Source organism: Dermacentor silvarum, chromosome 8 (genome assembly GCF_013339745.2).
Source record: "Dermacentor silvarum isolate Dsil-2018 chromosome 8, BIME_Dsil_1.4, whole genome shotgun sequence".
NCBI lineage: Eukaryota > Metazoa > Arthropoda > Arachnida > Ixodida > Ixodidae > Dermacentor > Dermacentor silvarum.
In genome coordinates, this window is record NC_051161.1 from 67,764,196 (window position 1) to 67,784,799 (window position 20,604).

Sequence of the window (20,604 nt, forward strand, 5' to 3'; positions counted from 1 at the left end):
TGCCAGCTTCCCAGCTACGGCGCACGTCATGGACCACTGGTGTCGGTTGCCGGACGACCTCGCCAACCCCGCCAAGTCCACCTGGCGAAGCTCACGCAGTGTCGAAAAGTCATCACCTTTCTCATCATCACCAGCTTCGCTCGGCTGCTGCTGGTCGCCTTTGTCATCTATTTTGCTGGAAGAATGCAGCGCTACATCTGCCAAGACCGACAGAGGAGAGCCTTCGCTGTCCGAGCTATAGCTGCCACCTACTTCATCAGAGGACAGCTGCCGGGGTAACACCAGTGCAGCGTGCGCGAGCCACGGCGCGGACGCTGGTGGGGTGCCTCTCGTCTTCTGCGATGCGTGGAAATTCAATCTGAGGCGACGCCACCGTCTCCGCAGATTGTGGCCTCGACTGCCACCGGGGCTGGCTGGCCGCTGCAGCTGGGGTTGCGGTTGTCTTCGTCGTCATTTGGGTGGCCGTGACGTGGACAGCGACGGACGCTTCGTCCCCGACGAAGCCTTCATCCTTTTCATCAGTCGCGTCATCGATGTCGTCGCCCACTGTGCTGAGAGATTACTCTTTCTCATGGTGTTCATTCAGCACTACATATATGCGCTCATAGTCATCCGTGCCTACCTTTGAGCACGGGCTCAAGCGTGCAATCCTGCACGCATTTCTGCACGTTATAGTTCATAAAATTTTATACGCATCGAAAAGAAAGGCGCGGTTCGTTTCGAACTGTTAAGCGCTGAAGTAATTAAATTGTGTTGAAAATATTCCGTTGCATCTTTTTTTTCGCAAGTAGGAATCGCGCTGCTCGCACGCAAACCTTGTAGATATAGCGTACTTGTTGTTGTTGCCAATCACGTATGTGGCTCATACCCACGGTGGGGGACCGGCCAATAAATTGGTGGAATACTTGAAATTATTATGGCGGATAAATTTTCGAATATCTGTGGAATTAGCATTGAATAGCGTAGACTTACATGTTAATATAAAATCAGGAAAGTCATATCGAATGAGTAATGAATAATTTACAATAAATGATACAATTTAGCAGGGTATTCGCTTGTATTCTGTAAGAAATGTTTGGACAGCGAAGCAAGCATCCCTGTGGCTGAATCCCAAAGTGGATGCCCCGACCAAGAAAATAGTAGGTTCTGTTATGTCCAGGCCAAGGCTTCGAAAAGGTACTTCTATCTTTTTCTTGCCGCAGAAAAGCGGTGACAAGATAGAAGAAAGTGATGTATCGTCTTTTCCTCATTACAAAGCAATCAGAGGGGGGAGGGAACCAAACCCGACCTGTGTAAGTAGAAATTTAGGGAGGGAATACGACTACGTAATTTGGTGAGATAGACCTCAAGCATCTTTGTGTTACAGGATTCGCTGCGCCAGGGAAATGCCAGGTGCTCATAACTTGGAGAAGAAGTCAGAACTGGGTTTGAAAAGGATTTTATAATTTATCGCATCCGAAATCTAGCCGCCGTGGTGTGTGCTGTCACTGGTAGAATAGGAAGAACAGGGCAGGAAAGTGATGTCTTTACCAGTGAATCGGCAGTTTCATTAAAAAGCATACCTTTATGACCAGGTACCCAAATATAATGAACACATTGCACATGGGCAGGAAGTTGCAAGTGAAAGAGATTTAGCATGGGTGAATCATTAGCAGCGGTAAGGGAAGAGGATACAGAAAGGGAGTCATTAAGAATAGCAGATGCTGTAGTCGTTTGGTCTAATTTACGTAAAGCTAGGATTACTGCTAAAAACTCGGCCAGAAAAATAGACACAAAACCAGTCAGTCTTAAAGAAAAAGACCAGTCCTGTGCAGGACAAAGTATTCCAATGCCATTATTTTCCTCACACTGTGATACATCTCTTGCAGTGATAATATTTGTTCCGAGGGTGCTTAGGTGGTCTTGTAACATGACGTTTAAGATGGATGCCGCAAGATGGTAGTTTCACGTGGTTTGGGAAAAGGTCATCGAACCTGATCTCCGGGTAATTTGAATGCGTATTGCTAGGAAGCACATCGCGAATTTGAGCATTTAGCGGTTCAAGCAATGTTTGCACAAATATAATCTGTGGTGTATAAAACCTGGGCCACTGAACGGGAAAACATAATTGTGGATCGGAGATAAAAATTATTTGAGGACGGTGATTCATATTAGTGCTTCTTTGTTGATCGTGTTTTTTGTTCTTTCTCGCTCTCGAGACATCTTCAGCAGAACGATATAATTTCGTTAGCTAGCGTGCTACTTCACGCTCCCGTTGAAACAAAGCTTGACGAAGAAGATCTCCTGGCGATGCGCGCGTGGTTCCCGCCAGGCTTCCTTGCCGTCGCCATCGTAGCGTTCGAATGTTGTCCGGTATCATGGTGGGCCAAGGGTGCAACCTATCGTCCGTGGGGCGTCTTCCGACCAACCGGCTGCTCCTACACGCAGCGACGAATCTCGGGCGACTACTTCGACGTCCAACAGCGAAGCCCATCGCCTTACGAGCACTGCTACCGGCTGCTCACCAGAGCTCGTCGTATGCTGCCTGCAGGCATGCCTCACTTTCCGAGTATCCCGGTCGTCACCACCTTGCTGCAGCTAGTGAACTTTCCAGCCATGGCGCACGTCATGGACCACTGGTGCCGGTTGCCAGAGGAGCTCGCCAAGTCCACCTGGCGGAAGGAAATGGCCATTCCTCCGGCGTAAGTGGTTGATGGCAGCTGGAGTAGCACAACTGCAGCGTGTGCCGGTCATGGTGTTGACGCCGGTGAGGTGGTTCTCGAGTGGAATTTCCATTTTACTCGAAGAGGCGACACCACCGTCCCGCAGTTTCTGGCTTCGTCCGCCACTGACGCTGGCTGACCACTGCAGTTGGGACGACGACAATGGCCGGCGTCGTCTTGATGGCCTGCGACGAGGACAAATGTGGACGCTTCGTCGCCGACGAAACTCTCATCCTCTTCATCAGTCGTGTCATTGTGGGCGACGCCGTTGTCGTCGCAAACTCTGCTGCGCAATTTGTGTCCCTCGCGCTCTTAATACACCGCTCCACCAACGCGTTCATAATCATTTGTTTTTGCATATACCATTTGGGTCTACGCGTGCAATCACGCGCAACTTGTTGCTTGTTATCGTTTACCTGCTTTCATGCCCATTGAAAACAAAAGCGCGATCCGAATCGCTGAATAAATGAAATTATGTTGAAAACAGCCCATTGTGTCTGCCTTTCAAATGCAGGAATTGGGCTGCTAGCACGCCAGTCTTCGCTGATAGCACGCCATCGCCGACATATTGTCACGCTTTGATGTCACGACATATTGGCTCGACCCACTCTTGCCACCGACCCACTACTTACAGGTGGCAATATCGAGTCTGCGCAGTTGGTCGTAAGCGCTGCCGGCCGAGGCTATGCGCCCGACATCTGGGCAGTATTACACAGTTCACCCCCTTTGAGATTTATGCACTGGGTGGCCACACCGTGTCACGTGATGCATTGTGCCACTATAACGAACACACTGAAGTGGTAAAAATAGATAATCACCGCTTGTGCACTCTCGTTGAAGATAATATTCGGCAGACGATTGTTGCAAAGATGGCCACATGAAGGACGCAAAAGAACGTTTACCACAATGACAGCATTATAAGCATAATGGCGGGCGCGTTATATCACCACTGCGATCTCCAAAGGTAAAAAGGCGAGCAACCTGAGAAAAAAGTGAATTTCAGTTTGTAAAAACCGTTAACAGAAACTTTATTGTGTACCTGAGCAAAGCGTTGGTTCCGTATAGTTGGTAATCCATACTTATTTAGTGTTTTCGCGAAGTCGTACATGCATCCTGTAAACTAAAGCTTCGGAATACAAATACAGCGCCTAGCTTCAGCAGGGTATCCTAAACGCTTAACTCTGTCAGGGTCTGAGGTTCTTCTGCACAAGACGAAGCTGTTCAGGTGACTGTTCAGGTGACTGTTCAGGTGACTGTTCAGGTGCATGAAAATGAGTCTGATCGAAAGAAGGCGGCCTTCATTCCATATCTGCAAACGACGTCACATCGTCTCAAGAAGAATGGGGAAAATGCGGACGCGAAAGCCGCCATGTCAGCCCCACACAAGTTGACCAAGTCGCTCAGGATGACAGCGCCTGCAGAAAACCAAGAGTGAATGCAAAGCAAATCACCATGAAAAATTCGTTCCATGTGCCGAAGGTGTTCCGTGAACGAATATCGCTATGGTGTGGCAGAACGTACGTAGGGTGGATGGAACGACGCCTGAACGAGCGGATAAAGGTGCACAGCAGGAACTTGACAAAGGGAGGACATGGGCTGTTGGTGTTGCACTACCGCGATTGTGGTTCTGCTCGTATATTGACAACGCTGAAGTCTTGTTCAGAGAAAAAAATGTCACAGTTTCGCCGTAAGGGCGAAGCAATGAATGCAATAGCAACACAGCAATGTCATACGGCGACGGCGACGCCGACGGCAGAAATCCGGTGGAAGTGTCCATATAATTGCTATCGCAATAAAAAGCTGCAGTTTCCGGGAAGTCTGGTAAACAGCCAGGGATCTTTGAGATCCTCGCGGCGCCAAGAGTCGAACGGCGGCGGTGGCTCGTCACGAGAACGAATGATATTGCGTTCCACTCTTAAAGGCGGATCTTATCGTCCTTCAATTTTTAATCGACACACCCTGGAGGTTCAATCGCCTTCCAACATTTCTCTTTGTTGCTGTAGAGCCGTCTTGAAAAGAACAAAACTTGGAGTACGCTTAGGCTTCGCCCTTAAGAGTGGAACGCGATAGCATTATTGGACGCCGTTGACGCCGACACCGACACTGTATTTTCTGCGACATGGGACCAGATTTGAGCTGCCTAGGATGCGAGCGCCATCTGGATATCATTTTCGCAAGTAAAGTACTCGAACACGCCACTGTAGGTCTGGTAGAAATGCTGGAACAGGGGTTTGTGTTTGAGTTTTCTCGTAGAACTAGGTTTCCTCGTACATTCAAATTACAATCTGATGCCGATTGGTAAACAATCCGACGGCGAATGGTAAAGTCGTGCTTCACTATTTTATTGCGGTAGCAATTATATGGACACTTCCACAGGATTTCTGCCGTCGGCGTCGCCGTCGCCGTGAGGTTCCGTATAGATAAAAGCTTCGCCGCGCGCCGTATGCCCGAGCGGAAGCGAGCGGGGACGCACGCTGTCACGGAGAGCGAACGCACTCAATCTTCCACGCGCAACCAAGGAAGCGGGAAGCGAGCGCCGGAGGGAGCGGGGGGGCATTTCTACTCTGCCAACAACCGCGCTCGTCGCTCGCTCGCACCGTCTCTTATCTCCACACGGCTCTGACCTTTATGCGCCGTGCATTCGCCGCTCAGTTTCCGTTGAAGCGATAGACCGCACGTACCTTCGCCCGCTGCGGCGTATATGCGCTTGCTGCCAGCGTTTTGACAGTCGTTGTCTGCAGTCATTCAGTGTGATCTATTCATGTTTATTTGTGCGCGCTCACACCACAGTTAGTAATAGTCGGGCCCCCTTTTCCAACGCGCGCTACACATGCAATGCCGCCCGGATCGGCAGTGCAGCGCTACAGGTGTGTCCCTTCGCACGCGCTGCCAACGGGCAGCGCTTTCTCATCAACACCACCATTTCACACGCGCCTTCTCGTGGTCATCGAGTCTCTCTTCATGTCGGTCTACTTACGCCGCAGCACACCTGCTTACTTATTCAGCTCATGTTTACTACAATTCATATTGCTACCAAAGCCGCTCACCTTACTTCGTATGACATTGCTGTGTTGCTATCGCATTCATTGCTTCGCCCTTACGGCGAAACTGTGACATTTTTTCTGACGGATTTCGCTGATAGAAATTGCATTTTTGTTCACCAAAACCTTGCACCACGTGGAGGGCCTGCGCGGTCGGGGTGGTTGGGGATGAATTTCTTGGCCACTCGCCGACATCGCACGCCGGTGGCCGACGCCGGATTTTCTGTGACACGGGACCTTTAACGCTATCGCGTTAAAATATTCAACGAAATTGCTACATAACTTAAGAGTGCCACTCCAGACTCTCGGCGACGAAAAGGAGGACGAAGAAGATCCCGTGCCGATGGATATGCACGTGGCTCCCGTCAGGCTTTCTGAACATCGCCATCATAGCGTTCGAATGTTGTCCACGATCATGGTGTTCCAGGAGACCAGCCTATTGTCCGTGGGGCGCCTTCGAACCAACCGGCTGCTCGTAGACGCAGTAACAAATTGCGGGCGACTACTTCGACGTCCAAGACCGAAGCCCACCGCATTACGAGCACTGTTACCCGCGGCTGCTCACTTCAGCTCGTCCTGTGTTGCCTGCAGGCCTGCCTCACTTGCCCTGTATGCCGGTCGTCACCACCCTTCTGCATCTGGCCAGCTTCCCAGCCACGGCGCAGGTCATGGACCACTGGTGTCGGCTGCCGGACGACCTCGCCAACCCCGCCAAGTCCACCTGGCGAAGCTCATGCAGTGTAGAAAAGTCATCACCTTTCTCACCATCACCACCTTCGCTCGGCTGCTGCTGGTCTCCTTTGTCATCTATTTTGCTGGAAGAATGCAGCGCTACATCTGCCAAGACCGACAGGAGAGAGCCTCCGCTGTCCGAGCTTTAGCTGCCACCTACTTCATCAGAGGACAGCTGCCGGGGTAACACCAGTGCAGCGTGCGCGAGCCACGGCGCGGACGCTGGTGGGGTGCCTCTCGTCTTCTGCGATGCATGGAAATTCAATCTCATTCGTTGAGGCGACGCCACTGTCTCCGCAGATTGTGGCCTCGACTGCCACCGGAGCTGGCTGGCCGCTGCAGCTGGGGTGGCGGTTGTCTTCGTCATCATCTGGGTGGCCGTGACGTGGACAGCGACGGACGCTTCGTCCCCGACGAAGCCTCCATCGTTTTCATCAGTCGCGTCATCGATGTCGTCGCCCACTGCGCTGAGCCATGTCTCTTTCGCATGGTGTTCATTCAGCGCTCCATCAACACGCTCATAGTCATCCGTGCCCACCTTTGAGCACCGGCTTACGCGTGCACTTACGCACGCATTTGTGCACGTTATAGTTTACCAAAGTTTATACGCATCGAAAAGAAAGGCGCGGTTCGTTTCGAACTGTTAAGCGCTGAAGTAATTAAATTGTGTTGAAAATATTCCGTTGCATCTTCTTTTCTCAAGTAGGAATCGCGCCGCTCGCACGCAAACCTTGTAGATGGTCACCTGAACGTTAGCCGTCACGGTTTGTCGTATAAAGTGCTCCACAGAGAGGATGTCCTCCTGGCCTCTCCGCAGTCTCATAGCGGCGGTATTATACCGAGCTGGCTGCCTTAGCGAACTTGACAATGAGCGGTACATGGCGCAGTGTGTAACAAAATCAATTGAACTGAAAGCGGTAACAAAAGGTAACAGTCGTCGTTACCGTACTCTCATCGAAGAGAGTTATTTTGCAACGATTTGCTACGGAGAGGGCCATGCGAAGGACGTAAAACTGACGTCTGGCTTACGCAGAGTGTTTTAGTTAACTTGGGCCAACGTTTAAAATATTCAGATGCTACGTAGCTGAACAGAACCACGGTAATGTTGCGTGCCGTCGCTTGCAAATACTCAAACGGTTTTTCTTTGCATTCCGCCTAATTAGATAATTAGTCATAAATAATTATTCAACTTCACAAATATTGTAAAGACATGGAAAGTGTCAATGAGAAAATTGTAGTAGCGACATGAGAAACTCGCGATACAGCTTTCTGTTGCTCAGTACGGTCTACATAAAGGTTTTTTTCGAGTGAGAAAGAAGCCGGCGAATACACTCAAAATTGCCGCGCGGTTCGCCGCGCAAGGCACTTCGAGTATATTTTTTATTTATCTTGAAAATTCTGGACACATGCAGCACCCTGCTTTATGCAGGGCGTAGGCGGTGACCCATCGAATTTTACAAGCTCGTGCGTATCCTAACCTTGCGGTTCTTCACGCTATATACCCTGAAAGGTATCGCAATGCGGACTGCCCTGCCTGTGGACTAACAGAAACATTGAACCATGTGTTGTGGGAGGGTGAGGCCATCGGCTCCGCCTTCAGCGTGCATAGGTGGGCTGCGCTTTTGGGCAGCCCCGAACTCAACGACCAAACCCTGGCCGTCCAGAGTGCCCGCGATAGGGCCGTCAAGCTTGGCTTGGCGGTCCCTACGTGGGACTAGCCGGGTGGCTCGGGGTCTCCCCTGCGTCTTCTCTGGACCTCAATAAATTTATGTCACTCACTCACTCACTCACTCACTCACTCACTCACTCACTCACTCACTCACTCACTCACTCACTCACTCACTCACTCACTCACTCACTCACTCACTCACTCACTCACTCACTCACTCACTCACTCACTCGCTCACTCACTCCCACTCACTCCTCACTCACTCACCTCACTCACTCACTCACTCACTCACTCACTCACTCACTCACTCACTCACTCACTCACTCACTCACTCACTCACTCACTCACTCACTCACTCACTCACTCACTCACTCACTCACTCACTCACTCACTCACTCACTCACTCACTCACTCATCACTACTCACTCACTCACTCACTCACTCACTCACTCACTCACTCACTCACTCACTCACTCACTCACTCATATGCAGCCTAACAAAGAAATACGACTAGGAGAGTGGATGCGCACAACAATGGCTGCAAAAAAAGAAAGAAAAAAAAAGGGGGGGGGGGGGGGGGCTGGGGGCTGGAAATGCGTACTTGTTGCCTAACACGTATGTGGCTCATACCCACGGTGGGGGATTGGCCAATAAATTGGTGGAATACTTGAAAATATTATGGAGGATAAATTTTCGAATATCTGTGGAATTAGCATTGAATAGCGTAGACTTACATGTTAATATAAAATCAGGCAAGTCATATCGAATGAGTAATAAATAATTTACAATAAATGATACAATTTAGCAGGGTATTCGTTTGAATTCTGTAAGAAATATTTGGACAGCGCAGCAAGCATGCCTGTGGCTGAATCCCAAAGTGGATGCCCCGACCGAAAGAATAGTAGGCTCTGTTAAGTCCGGGCCAATTAAGGCTTCGAAAAGGTACTTGTAACTATCTTTTTCTTGCCGCAGTAAAGCGGTGACAAGATAGAAGAAAGTGATGTATCGTCTCTTCCTATTACAGAAGCTGATTCTAGCTTTGCGGAAACTCCCTTTAAATGAATCCAGCGCGGTAATTATAACAGATTCCCTTTCTGTCTGTACTGCGCTTACAGCTTCAACAAATTCACCGGCTCTACAGACGTTTCTAACATTAGTTCCCCCCCAGCTGAAACTTATAAAATTATTATGGGTACCAGGACACTGCGGATTACATTTAAATGAAATGGCCGATTCATTAGCGAGAGCATCCCTGAATGGACCGATACTATCGGTCCTTCCAGTGGTGGCACAAATAACAGCGATCTGATATCGGAAATATACAATTCGTAGAGATATCATGGAAACAATAACATCATGGACTGAATTTCAGCACCTAAAATTTCCGTGGAAAATTCATTGGTGTCCATCAAGACAATCAGAAGTCATCCTTACAAAATTACGTTGCCGTGTCCCAGCATTAAATTTACATTTACATAGGGCTGGTCTGGCGATATCGCCGCTGTGCCAATTCTGCCTAGAAATAGAAACCGCAGAACACTATTTTTTAATATGTCGTCGGTATAAATTACAAAGAAAAAGACTTCTTGAAATACCGCTTGCTAAATTAGGGTTAAATTTAACATCAGAATCAGTACTCACTTTCGGTGCCTCGGTATTGGGCTTTAGCCACAGGGACGTATTTGATGCCGTTTGTGGTTTCATTCAATCAGCAAAACGAATAAAATTTTAAATTCCCACTTTTACAATTCTGTGAGAGATATTTCAGTTTTAATTCATGGCAATAATATTATAAATTATGCAGTTCAGAAAAATTAATCTGTCTGGTGTTCTGATTACTAAATTGCACATTAACTGTAGTTTCAGAATGCATATCTAAAAGTTCAGGTGCTCAATTCTTGGCCAATCCCCCGAAGTGGGTACGAGCCATGTGCTGAGGACATCATCACCCCAACCTGTGTAAGTAGAAATTTGGGGAGGGAATGCGGCAACCTAATTTGCTGAGAGAGACTTCAAGCATCTTTATGTTACAGGATTCGCTACGCCAGGGAAATGCCAGGTGCTTATAATCTGGAGAAACAGTCAGAACTGGCTTTGAAAAGGCTTTTCTAATTGATAGCATCTGAAATCTAGCCGCCGTGATGTGTGCTATCACAGGTAGAATAGGAAGAACAGGGCCGGAAAGTGATGTCTTTGCCAGTGAATCGGCAGTTTCATTAAAAAAAAAAACCTTTATGACCAGGCACCCAAATCTAATGAACACATTGCACTTGGTCAGGAAGTTGCAAGTAGTTGCAAGTGAAAGAGTTTTAGCATGGGTGATTCATTAGTAGCGGTAAGGGAAGATGATACAGAAAGGGAGTCAGTAAGAATAGTAGCTGTTGTAGTCATTTTGTCTCATTTACGTAAAGCGAGGATTACTGCTAAACACTCGGCTAGAAAAATAGGCACGAAAGCAGGCAGTCTTAAAGAAAAAGACCAGTCCTGTGCAGGACAAAATATTCCAATGCCAGTATTTTCCTCACACTCGGATACATCTCTTGCAATAATAATATTTGTTCCGAGGGTGCTTAGGTGTTCTTGAAGCATGACGTTTAAGATGCCGCAAGGTAGTAGTTTCACGTGGTTTGGGAAAAGGTCATCGAACCTGATCTCCGGGTAATTTGAATGCGTATTGCTAGGAAGCACATCTCGAATTTGCACATATAGCGGTTCAAGTAATGTTTGGACAAATATAATCTGTGGTGTATAAAACTGGGCCTCTGAACGGGAAAACATAATTGTGGATCGGAGATAAAAATTATTTGAGGACGGTGATTCATATGAGTGCTTCTTGGTTGATCGTGTATTTTTTTTTCTTTCTCGCTCTCGAGACATCTTCAGCAGAACAATATAATAACAAAATTTCGTTAGCTAGCGTGCTACTTCACGCTCGCGTTGAAACGAAGCTCGATAAAGAAGATCTCGTGGCGATACGCGCGTGGCTCCCGCCAGGCTTCCTTCCCGTCGCCATCGTAGCGTTCGAATGTTGTCCGGTATCATGGTGGGCCAAGGGTGCAACCTATCGTCCGTGGGGCGTCTTCTGACCAACCGACTGCTCGTATACACGCAGCGACGAATCGCGGCCGACTACTTCGACATCCAACAGCGAAGCCCATTGCCTTACGAGCACTGCTACCGGCTGCTCACCACAGCTCGTCGTATGCTGCCTGCAGGCCTGCCTCACTTGCACAGTATCCCGGTCGTCACCACTTTGCTGCACCTGGTGAACTTTCCAGCCATGGCGCACGTCATGGACCGCTTGTGCCGGCTGCTGGACGACCTCGCCAACCCCGCCAAGTCCACCTGGCGGAAGGAAATGGCCATTCCTCCGGCGTAGGTGGTTGATGGCAGCTGGGGTAACACAACTGCAGCGTGTGCCGGCCTGGTGTTGACGCCGGTGAGGTGCCTCTCGAGTGGGAGTTCCATCTTACTCGAAGAGGCGACACCACCGTCTCCGCCGTTTCTGGCTTCGTTCGCCATTGAGGCTGGCTGACCGCTGCAGCTGGGGCGTTGACGATGGCCTGCGTCGTCTTGATGAGCTGCGACGAGTACAAAGGTGGAATATTCGTTGCCGAAGAAACTTTGATAGTCTCATCATCGTGATAGACGCCGTTGTCGTCGCAAACTCTGCCGCGCCATTTGTGTCACTCGCGCTCTTCATTCACCGCTCCACCAACGCGTTCATAATCATTTGTTCTTGCGTATACCGCTTGGGTCTACGCGGGCAATCACGCGCAACATTTTGCTTGTTATCGTTAACCTGCTTTCATGCCCAGTGAAAAGAAAAGAGCGATCTGAATCGCTGAATAAATTAAATTATGTTGAAAATAGCCCATTGTGTCGCCATTTCAAATGGTGGCGTTGCGCTGATAGCACGCCACCGCCGACATATTGTCACGCTATAAAGTCACGACATATTGGCTCGACCCACTCTTGCCACCGACCCACTACCTACAGGTGGCAATATCAAGTCTGCGCAGTTGGTCGTAAGCGCTGCCGGCCGAGGCTATCCGCCCGTCATCTGGACAGTATTACACAGTTCACCCCTTTGGGATTTATGCACTGGGTGGCCACACCGTGTCACGTGACGCATTGTGCCACTATAACGAATACACTAGAGTGGTAAAAATAGGTAATCACCGCTTCTGCACTCTCGTTGAGGATAATATTGGGCAGATGATTGCTGCAAAGATGGGCACATGAAGGACGCAAAAGAACGTTTACCACAATGACAGCAGCCTAAAGGACACTAATAAAGTTATTCATCCATCCATCCATCCACAATGACAGCATTATAAGCATAATGGCGGGCGGGTTATATCACCACTGCGATCTCCAAAGGTAACAAGGCGAGCAACCTCAGAAAACAGTGAATTTCAGTTTGTAAAAAGCGTTAACAGAAACTTCGTTGCGTACCTGAACAAAGCGTTGGTTCCGGATAGTTGGTAATCCATACTTATTAGTGTTTTCGCGAAGTCGTACATGCATCGTCTAAACTAAAGCTTCGGAATACAAATACAGCGCCTAGCTTCAGCAGGTTATCCTAAGCGTTTAACTCTGTCAGGGTCTGAGGTTCTTCTGCACAAGACGAAGCTGTTCTGGTGACTGTTCAGGTGACTGTTCAGGTGCATGAAAATGAGTCTGATCGAAAGAAGGCGGCTTTCATTCCATATCTGCAAACGACGTCACATCGTCTCAAGAAGAATGGGGAAAATGCGGACGCGAAAGCCGCCATGTCCGCCCCGCACAAGTTGACCAAGTCGCTCAGGATGACAGCGCCTGCAGAAAACCAAGAGTGAATGCAAAGCAAATCACCATGAAAAATTCGTTCCATGTGCCGAAGGTGTTCCGTGAACGAATATCGCTATGGTGTGGCAGAACGTACGTAGGGTAGACGGAAAGACGCCTGAACGAGCGGATAAAGGAGCACAGCATGAACGTGACAAAGGGAGCAAGTGGACACCGGGTGTTAGACTACCGTGACTGTGGGCTTGCTCCGTGTATTGACAACGCTGTAATCTTGTTCACAGACAAAGATCGTTCCACGCGCCACATTGTGGAAGCTGCAGTAATGAATAACGATGATTATGGGAGCGTCAGCTCACCCTCTGTTAGGTTATCTGCCAAATGAATAAGTTTTCTTAAGGGTAGCGGGTAACAAGCGCTTGGTAACGCACACGTGTTGGTACGATCAAGTGATTAGTTATGTTGTTCCGTTTCTTTTTGTCTGTTTTGTTGTATATATTCAGAGCATCTGGAATTAAACGTTAGTTGGGAAGTTAGCGCCTGTTCCGTTCGTATATCGGCGTGTGTTTTTGTAGATTCTGCGCTAAACAACTAATAAGAAAACTTTATTATATTGCTCTGTAGAAGTTAACAGAGGCTTCAAAAAGTCACCTGTGACATACCGTGAAAGTCCTCTTCATGAGCTTCATTTCTCTATGAGGTGGAGATCAGTTGCACGAGGAATAAAAAGGAAAAATGAACTTATTATCAATACTGTGCTAAGTACATTTTTTAATTCATTACTTACCGACATATATTGCAAATTGCGAATATATGGTTTGATACCCTGCCAGCTACAATTCCTCATAAATTGCGTATTGTAGAACCGGAACAGAACTGAAAATCGGGAAAAACCGTTAGTTTTTGCTGGAACGGGAACTCAACCGGAACGTTACAAACGTTTTCACTTCGGAGCGAAACCAAAATGAATATAGTTACCGCAGAACCCACCTTGCGATGACTGTCGAAGCAATGTAGTGTAAGATTACACTGTTGAAGCGACGTTTATATAAAATATGTTGGGCTAATTCTGACACTTCCGTTTTTTCAGCTTTATGCGACAAACACTGTCTTCAATATCGACCTGTTTCACTATGGCACACGATTGCCAAGGTCGCCCATGAGAGTTGTGGCATGGCGACTGTTATATGACGACGACCCTATGACAACGACAGAGTGACAAAGAAGGGATGATGCCGTTGGAACGACAGATGCGGCATGACAATGACAAGACGGTTCTGAAAAAAGCCGGCAGATCCCACGCCCTGTGGGAATCAATGTTATGCGAAGCAGTGTGTGGGGAGCCTACCAAGTTAATAAAACAACCCTGAGAGCACCAAGACCTAGGCGGCTCTTTCATGACCTACATGATACGCATGTCATGACATTCACGTCATGAGTCATCAGGAGTCCTTTAGCTAAACCTAAGAGACCTTACGGCGAAAGCCTTAGTCATGCTCATGACTATGACTTCTACCATCATTCTTTAGTGTTTCCATAGTACGACATCCGAACCTATTCCATTGGTTTTTGAGTGTTAATCTTTTTCGTTGAGTCATTGTCATTTATGCTGAGTCATGCTCATGACTGACTTCTACCAGCATCCTTTAGTGTTTCCTTCACGTACTACCCACGTCCGTACCAATTCCAGTGGTTTTTGAGTGTTAATTATTTTTCGCTGGGTCATTGTCATGTCCTGCATAACACGCATGCCATGACATTCATGTCATGACATGCAATTTATGTTCGTCATATACTCTTGTGATAGTATTACAATTTTGGCACATACCAAGTTAACGAAACGACCATGAGAGAATAAAGACGTAGGCGGCATTATAGTTAGATAGATAGATAGATATATAGATAGATAGATACATAGATAGATACATAGACCCGCCGTGGGTGCTCAGTGGCTATGGTGTTGGGCTGGTGAGCACGAGGTCGCGGGATCGAATCCCGGCCACGGCGGTCGCATTTCGATGGGGGCCAAATGCGAAAACACCCGTGTACTTGGATTTAGGTGCAAGTTAAAGAACCCCAGGTGGTCCAAATTTCCAGAGGCCCCCCACTAGGGCGTGCCTCATAATCAGATCGCGGTTTTGGCACGTTAAACCCCATAATTTTTAGATAGATAGATAGATAGATGGATAGATAGATAGATAGATAGATAGATAGATAGATAGATAGATAGATAGATAGATAGATAGATAGATAGATAGATAGATAGATAGATACTGTCAAAGTAGCAAATGTTCGCCAAGAAATGCTTCGCATTTAACCCCACAAAGCCTGAATGCCATTCCACATCAAAGAAAATGAAAACAGCTTATTCACATTTATTTACGGCTATAGGGGGGTATATTGGTACAAAGAAAACTATGAAACAATACTTGTCTACACATTATTTAGTATGGTAATTAATTACCTAGTAATTGATTTGCTGAACTATCCACAACTGAGAACTTCTCCGATATATCAAGAACACTTGAATGGGCCCTGCATGGGGTTTCCAGTGCTTAAATCAGAGTTTTAAGTGCCAAAATTAGCGTATCAAAATGATACATTGGGCTTTGTGGGGTTAATAATTGAGAAATACTTCATTCAAGCGTCGGGATTAATACCCCAATCATAAACACAGGGGCCGCAAGCTTCAGCTTCGCTGGTTAACCATCTGTACAGAGTGCTTGGGCGCTCATCTCTCACCAGCAACAAGCTCAGGAAAACTTTGTATTCTAACACGACTGCGTTATGGGCCACGTGTCCCAGATACTCCGGCGTCGGTTTTGGTGTCAGTGTCTGTGTCGGCGTCTGCGCGGGCGCGCCGGCATCGTTGGCTAAAATAATCATCCCGAACCTACCCGACTGCACAGGTCCTCCGCTTGGCGCAAGACCTTAGTGCACAAAATTAAATTTCTCAAAGTAAAATCCGTCATAAAGATTATAAAGTACGACTTAACCAAAACCTACAGACGTGATAGCGTCGGATTGTAAGTTGAATATGCGAAGAAACATATAAAAGAGGCATCTTAGGCCTAGACCTGGACAAGACGTTTGACAATGTCTCCCATTCGCACATTATGCACTCCATCTCAGATCTCAATTTGGGAGATAAGCTCATTCCTCAGGGATCGCAAGGCCACGCTCAAAATTGGTGATCTCCAGTCTGACAATTTCAGTTTGGGCCTCAGAGGCACAAAAGTCTCAGAAGATCAAAGGAATAATATATGAGTCGCACCGTTTCCCCGTAATGTTCATCCTCAACACAACGTATAGGCAGACGCAGGGCAAGTGCCCTCGCCCTCCTCAAAAGTATCAAAGGCGATCCGCACTCGGTATGTTTTATCGACCCAGCCCAATATGGAGAGTCGTCTAATTTCGCCACTGCCATCGTTGATCACAACGGACAGATAGTGAATGCAGCTTCCGTGAAGTGAATAACTCCATCCAGAGCGGAGCAAGTCGCAATTGCTATGGCACTCCTAAATAACAGCAAAACACAAATCTTCACTGATTCGAGATCGGCGGTCAGGGCTTTCGCTTGAGGGTCCATTGCTGAGGAGGCTCACAAGGTTCTCAAGAACAAGATCATATCTACGTGCACCATCACGTGGTTTCCGGCGCACCTCGGCCTCCAGCTTGATTCCTTGCCTAATCTCAATGACATCGCCCACTCCCAAGCGCGAGCACTAACCCACCGCGCGGGAGCAAGGGCGAGCTCATAGGCCGGGGTTCTCGAATTTCGGGACACTCTCGACACTTTCAACGAAATCACTAAGCACTATCACCTGGGTAGGAGGACTTATCCTCCCCCTCATAGCAAACTGGCTAGACCTCTGTCGTCCACTTTACGCATGCTTCAGTCTAAGTGCTATCCCAACCTGGCCCTTTTTCATTCGATCACTCCAGAGGCTTTTAGCTCTACTTGCCCCGACTGTCTGGCTGTCAGCAATATAGAACACATGCTCTGGCGATGCCCCTCGTTACAAGGATCCAATGGCATCACGGAATAAGATTGGAGCTCTGCCATCCAGAGCTCAGAACTTTCACGACAAACTTCGGCTGTCCAGAGAGTCCAGAGTTAGGCTCGGCCTACCCGTCCCCACGTGGGAGCGGCCCTCAGCTCTGCCCTAGGGCAGGGCTTCTCAGGACCTAGTGAATCAAGTTTTTTTGTCTGTCTGTCTATTTCTCTTAAGTCGATGCTCAAACACAAACGCCTTTCCCAGCATTCTACAGTTCATACAGCGTCGCGCCGTGGGTTATTCCTTGCAAAAAAAAAAAAAAAGGCCAGTATGGACGCCTTGTTTACTCTTTTTAGTTTTTATTACTTATTACAGTTAGCCCGAGTTAAGTCATGGGCTCGGTTTGAGCGATGAATTACATTTTATGCGTAAGTGTCAAACGACCCATTGAGCGAAATGCAGCTCCACTAAAGTGAAACCTGGGGAGGTGCGAAGCATACAGTTATGCACCGCTAATGGGCTCACACTGCCTTAAGCAGTAGCTCATAGCCACGTAAACGAGGACTCCCCATTGCGACGACAGAACAGAAGTGAAATTCTACGCTGGAATGATGAGCGGCAACGCAGGCAGCTGTCGAAAACGACGGCGACAACAAACGCGGGCGCTCACTATGACGACGACAACAGGAGACGCCGACAGCCCGAGCGCGTAATGTTCTTCGCACCTAAAACACCGATCAGATAGCACTCGCCTGCTCAGCACCCGCGCGCGGAGGCGAAGTTGTACAAAAAAGCTGCAGTTTCCAGGAAGCCTGGTAAGCAGCCAGGGATCTTTGAATGATATTGCGTTCCACTCTTAAAGGCGAAGCTTAACGTCCTTCAATTTTTAATCGACACAAACTGGAGGTTCAATCGCCTTCCAACATTTGTCTTTCTCCCTGTAGAGCCGTCTTCAAAAGAACAAAACTTGGAGTACGCTTAGGCTTCGCCCTTAAGAGTGGAACGTGATAGCATTATTGGACGCCGTTGACGCCGACACCGACACCGTATTTTCAGCGACATGGGGCCCGATCAAAACGAATTAGCAGGCGAAGTCCCAATTTGACCTGCCTGGGATGCGAGTGCCATCTGGATATCATTTTCGCAAGTAAAGTGCCCGAACGCACCACTGTAGGTCTGGTAGAAATGCTGGAAAAGGGGTTTGTGCTTGAGTTTTCTCGTAGAAGCATTAGGTTTTCTTCCACATTCAAATTGCAATCCAACACCGATTGGTAAACAATCCGACGGCGAATGGTAAAGTCGTACTTTACCACATTTATGACGTATTTCGCTGTGAGAAATTAAATTTTTGTTCGCCAAAATCTTGCACCACGTGGAGGGCCTGCGCGGTTGGTTTGGTTGGGGATGAATTTCTTCGGCACTCGCCGACATCGCACGCTGGTTGCCGACGCCGGATTTTCTGCGACACGGGGCCCTTAACGCTGTCGGGTTAAAATATTCAACGAAATTGGTACATAACTTAAGGGTGCCACTCCAGGCTCTCGGCGACGAAAAGGTGGACGAAGAAGATCCCGTGACGATCGATATGCACGTGGCTCCCGTCAGGCTCTGTTTTGAGGCAACAACAACAACAACAACAACATCGCCATCATAGCGTTCGAATGTTGTCCACGATCATGGTGTGCCAGGGGACCAGCCTATCGCCCGTGGGGCGCCTTCGAACCAACCGGCTGCTCGTACCCACAGTGAGGAATTGCGGGCGACTAATTAGACGTCCAAGACCGAAAGCCACCGTATTACGAGCACTGTTACCCGCGGCTGCTCACATCAGCTCGTCTGTATTGCCTGCAGGCCTGCCTCACTTGCCCTGTATGCCGGTCGTCACCACTCTTCTGCACCTGGCCAGCTTCCCAGCCACGGCGCACGTCATGGACCACTTGTGTCGGCTGCCGGACGACCTCGCCAACCCCGCCAAGTCCACCTGGCGAAGCTCACGCAGCGTCGAAAAGTCATCACCTTTCTCACCATCACCACCTTCGCTCGGCTGCTGCTGGTCGCCTTTGTCATCTATTTTGTTGGAAGAATGCAGCGCTACATCTGCCTAGACCGACAGGGGAGAGCCTCCTCTGTCCGAGCTGTAGCGGCCACCTACTTCATCAGAGGACAGCTGCCGGGTTAATACGAGTGCAGCGTGCGCGAGCCACGCTGCGGATGGCGGTGTGGTGCCTCTCGTCTCCTGCGATGCGTAGGAATTCGATCTCATTCGTAGAGGTGACGCCACCGTGTCCGCAGATTGTTGCCTCGACTGCCACCGGGCTGGCTGGCCGCTGCAGTTGGTGTGACGGCTGTCTTCGTCGTCATCTGGGTGGCCGTGACGTGGACAGCGGTGAACGCTTCATCCCCGACGAAGCCTTCATCCTTTTCATCAGACGCGTGATCATGGTTGCCGCCGTTGTCGTCGCCCACTGCGCTGAGCAATGACTCTTTTCCATGGTGTTCATTCAGCGCTCCATCAACACGCTCATAGTCATCCGTGCCCACCTTTGAGCATGGGCTCACGCGTGCAATCCTGCACGCATTTGTGCACGTTATAGTTTACCAAATTTTATACGCATCGAAAAGAAAGGCGCGGTTCATTGCGAACTGTTAAGCGCTGAAGTAATTAAATTGTGTTGAAAATATTCCGTCGCATCTTCTTTTCTCAAGCAGGAATCGCACTTCTCGCACGCAAACCTTGTAGATGATCACCAGAACGTCAGCCGTCGCGGTTGGTCGTATACATTGCTCCACAGAGAGGATGTCCTCCTGACCTCTCCGCAGTCTCACAGCGGTGGTATTATACCAAGCTGGCTGCCTTAGCGAACTTGACAATGAGCGGTTCGTGGCGCAGTGTGTAACTAAAACGATTTAGCTAAAAGCGGTAACAAAAGGTAACAGTCGTCGTTACCGTACTCTCAACGAAGAGAGTTATTTTGCAACGATTTGCTACGGAAAGGGCCATGCGAAGGACGTAAAACTGACGTCTGGCTTACACAGGGTGTTTTAGTTAACTTGGGCCAAAGTTGAAAATGTTCAGATGCTACGTAGCTGGACAGAACCATAGTAATGTTGCTTGCAGTCGCTTGCAAATACTCAAACGTTTTTTTTGCATTCAACCTAATTAGATAATTAGTCATAAGTATTTATTCAACTTCACAAATATTGTAAATAGATGGAAAGTTTGAATGAGAAAATTGTAGAGCGACATGAGAAACTCCCGATACGGTTTTCTATTGCTCAATACGCTCTACATAAAAGTGTTTTTTCGAGTGTGAAGGAAGCCCGAGAATACAAGAAAAATGGCTGCGCGACGGGCCGCTCAAGGCAGTTCGCGTTTATTTTTTATTTATTTTGAAAATTCTGGACACATCCAGGTTAACAAAGAAAAACGACTAGGAGAGTGGACGCGCACAACAATGGCTGCAAAAAAGAAAAAAAAAAGGGGGGGGGTGGAAATGCGTACTTGTTGTTTTTGTTGTTGCCTATCACGTACGTGGCTCTTACATAGGGCGCATGGGGGATTGGCCAAGAAATCGGTGGAATATTTTAAATTAATAGGGAGGGTCAATTTTCGAACATCTGTGGAATTATCATTGAATAGCGTAGAATTATAGGTTAAATTAATATCAGGAAAG

The 20,604-nt window shown here is 48.2% G+C and overlaps 1 long non-coding RNA gene across 1 annotated transcript in view; it reads right to left on the reverse strand.

Moving 5' to 3' along the window:
* Window positions 1–18,970, reverse strand: part of LOC125947561 (uncharacterized) — a 53,534-nt gene extending 34,564 nt beyond the window's left edge. Inside the window, exon 1 of the long non-coding RNA XR_007468388.1 lies at window positions 18,829–18,970. This is a non-coding gene — a long non-coding RNA (uncharacterized LOC125947561). The remainder of the gene's footprint in view (window positions 1–18,828) is intronic.
* Window positions 18,971–20,604: the final 1,634 nt, after the last annotated feature.